Raw genomic sequence first — 3,949 nt, forward strand, 5'->3', positions numbered from 1 at the left:
GGGGGGGAGGGGGAAGGTATAATTTTGTCGCCCACTAGTTTTGATTTCATTATTTCGCTTTCATCACTACTCTAGTTTTGATTTCATTATTTCGCCCCATTTTTCTCCAGTTTTTTATCTTAGGCTATGTTTGGTATGCGTTTTGGAACATCAAGAACACGGTTTGGTATACATTCTCGTTATGAAATCAAGGATATTTCTCAGGAAAGGATCTCGTTCTGGAATGCAAAAAGAACCCATTCTATACGTTCTTGTTCTTGTTCTTGAGTGTCTTCATATCAATGCAGAGACAGAGGATCATCATACCGAAGCAAAGCCAAGGAGATGGAAGGAAGAGAATCAAGAAAAGGCCGAAAAGCTGATCAGTTGCAGAGGGAGATAAGAGTATGAGGCAAATGTGTGCAACCTTCATCTCCTCCCATAAGCAAAATTTAAGGTCATTACTATCTGGAGGCCCAACAAATATGGTAATCTATTGGTTTTAGTTAGTAGTAAGAAACGGATCTTGAACTAAGAAATCGTCAGAAAAAGCTTAGAAAAACATAAGCATAGAAAAAAATGGGGTTGATCCGTTAAGAATGGGGTTGGTCTGTTTCAGTTAAGATCATATCCAATTGGAAAGGTCTATATATCTCACATATAAAAGCAATTGGATCAAGTACTAGTGGGAACATAAATCGATTGTGGAAAATACAGAGTTGATGTGTCACAGATAATTTTTATCCAGAAGAGATGATATTTGTATTATTTTACACTTCATGAGATTTCTATTATTATTTATGTGACAGGTTTCATGGACCCCATAAATCACAAAACATTACTCAGATTAGGTGCCTAATTATACCACATAGAAGAATGACATGGTAATTTTGATCGTTGGATATTTAAGAAATAATTCAGGTTGGTCATGTGTCAAATTTCAATATGAAATTAAATCATGTACCCTTAGATGAATGCTTATATGTATATTTTCATAGTAGTCCATACATACTCCATAGCCTTTGAAAAATATATATGCTTTATTTTGTCATTTGGCAAATTCCATGCCAATTGTATTGAAACATGATATGAGATAGAGATATCTATTTGATCATAAAATTTCAGCCTCATTTGACTTAAAGTTCTCCCTATACCATATGCAATCAACTAATTGGCAAACTTGATGTTGTGTTTCCCGATCCATATTGTTAACTTTGTTCCTTTTTGTGGTTGTTTTTGTTGTTGATTAGGTCATCCCCTTGGCTAGCTTGTTTGGCTGTTGGGTTGTATTGTACTTCTTCTTTTAATATATTTTTTATGGGAAAAAAAAAAACTCAAAATCACTGATTTAGTTCATTTGTATGAATTATTTAAGATGAATGATGATGATGAAATCATAAGTACCATGATTCAAGGATCACCACCATAGTTAATGAGCTTAAAATGTTGTGTAAAATTTACCCATTGGAGGAATAATTTACCAAAGTCCTAAGAGCTCTACCTAAATGGTAGGAACTTTTAAGTAGACCAAAAATAGTACTTGATTTGGATATGGATCATAGAATCACCAAAAACTTGGTCCAATAAAACAAACCTATGCTTATGAGAAATAATAAATGATATCTGTTATGTCATTTCACATAGATCTAGAAGATGAAATTACTAAAGAGATCTTATAATGTATTGTTTAAAAGATTAATTACTAGTTACAGCTAGTGAAAAGGCCAATAATTTTTCAAAGCTACCCTGAATGAAATTATCAGATACCACAGGTTAACCATTTATTAGTAGGAATATTAACCAAGTTAAATACTTGATACTGGTTGTAGTGATGGGCATCATACCACTTGATAGAACAGGTTAAAGTAAGAATATTAAGGCCCAGATCGTTGGACTTAACATAGAATTCAAAAAGATATACCACTTAAGCACATGAAACTAATGTCATGGATTCACATAGTTTCCCGAGGATAAAAACATTTAGCAGATAATCTATAGCCTCTGTAGATCTTATACATAGAACCCGAAAAGCCCTAACTAGATTTACATAGAGCTCAAAAAGATTTATATCCATTTTAAGCAAATGAAACTCTAATATGTTATTATCATTTTCATCTCCAATTTGGGGGCTAAAAAATATGTCTGAATTTTTTGGGCAATCACCTGATTCCATTTCTACATGAGCAGCCTAAGGGAATGTATCAAGAGTTTCGATCTGATTTTTCTTCCAATTTTTTGATAAAAATTCAAATATTGTGATTCCACACCACCCCTTTTTTTTTTTTTTTTTTTTTTTTTTTTTTTTTTTTTTTTTTAAGTATTGTTGACAATGACACACAATGATTAACCAAGCAAAAGTGCTCACATCTGAGTTGGCACAATCACTATTTGAATTATTAATATTTGTATTATTCTCAAGAGACCTCTCAAGAGATCTTTCGAACATCGATTCTAGCACTAATTGTGATTCCACACCACCTAAACCTACTATAAGCCCCTTGGGGAATCTTGATACGGTTCAGCTGACCATCCTTCACCATTGTAGGTAAACTATCAATAACTATTAAATAAGGTCTCCCCACCACCGATGCAAATGTTTTCCTGGAATAGTTACTATTGCAGGCACCTCCACGTTCATAGCTGAATCCCAGGAACCATTCCAGGCATAACAGGAGAAGTTGGTTGAAGCGACAACTCCATCAGCAAGGGCTCTATATCCACCTCCAGATTAGGCGGTCCAAAGAGATGGTGGGATTCTTCTAAAAGAAAAGGGTTGGAGATCCACCACTACATCCCGAAATCCTTAGCACCTCCAACCGCCTCAACCAACCTTGAATCCGAATCACCAAGAACATGCAGGGTTCCCATAGGGGAAAACCCTATCACTTCCTTACTCATTCTCTAACTTTTTCCATGTATATATGCTTTAGTGGCAATTTATTTTACCGCAACTGAATGGTATATGCATTTCTTTTACCTTTTTAATTAAAAAGCAAAGTGTATACAACTGGACTTTAAAAGTGACCATGTATGTTGTAACCCGACATCATACCAAGCCACAATTGTCCACTTTGGCCCATAGGCTTCACGACTTTTATAATGCACTGAGACTACGGAAATGGTGCTAGTTATCAATGCCTTGCCTCCTCCTCTCCATAGCCAATGTGAGACTAATATCCCTTCAACACCTTTATCGTTTCTTACCCAACTATTGGGACTCACCGATCTGAGCCATTTCTTGGGCATGACAATATCGGCCCCACGGTGAGGCACAATGTCCCTATTGTGATCTCACACATTGTCAGGGTTTAGTTTGATACCCTTTGAAGTGCCCCAACCTTATATCAAATCACAATATTATCCACTTTGGCCCATGGACCTTAGGGTTTTAAAACGCGTTGTGACTATGGAAGGGATGCTAGACATCATCAACTACCATAGTCTCTGGCCCTTAGCGATATGGGACTGCAGAGCTGAAATTCGTACCATATGTTTCCCTCTTCTTGCTATTACAATTTTTACTAACTATGATCGGGACAACCTTGCCACTCATTGATTGGTTTCCATTTGTCTTTTTTATTTTTCTGTTTGTTTATTTTTCCTTATTTTGTTTTTCTGGAGACACATGAGTCCATACTTGCCTCTCCCACGGAAGGTAAATGAACATGCATAGGAGCAGGTTGGGTGGCTTCATCAAACACATTGAACTCCTCATCACATTGCAGATTACTGATAATACTAACCTCCGAGCATAATGGTAACTGTCAATTCCAAGAAAAATATACTAAGACCTAATTTCTCCATTTGTGAGGAATGACATAAAAAGTCTAGGTCTTGTTCCCAACATGACCTCGGATAGAGCATATTGGAGGGCTAGGATTCATGTAACCGGCCCCATTTAATTAAATTTCTCTCATCTTGTTGGTTGTACCTCTTTCCTTTGACTTTCACCTTTCATATCTATGCCATG

The sequence above is a fragment of the Macadamia integrifolia genome, chromosome 7 (assembly GCF_013358625.1).
Source record: "Macadamia integrifolia cultivar HAES 741 chromosome 7, SCU_Mint_v3, whole genome shotgun sequence".
In the NCBI taxonomy this organism is placed as follows: domain Eukaryota; kingdom Viridiplantae; phylum Streptophyta; class Magnoliopsida; order Proteales; family Proteaceae; genus Macadamia; species Macadamia integrifolia.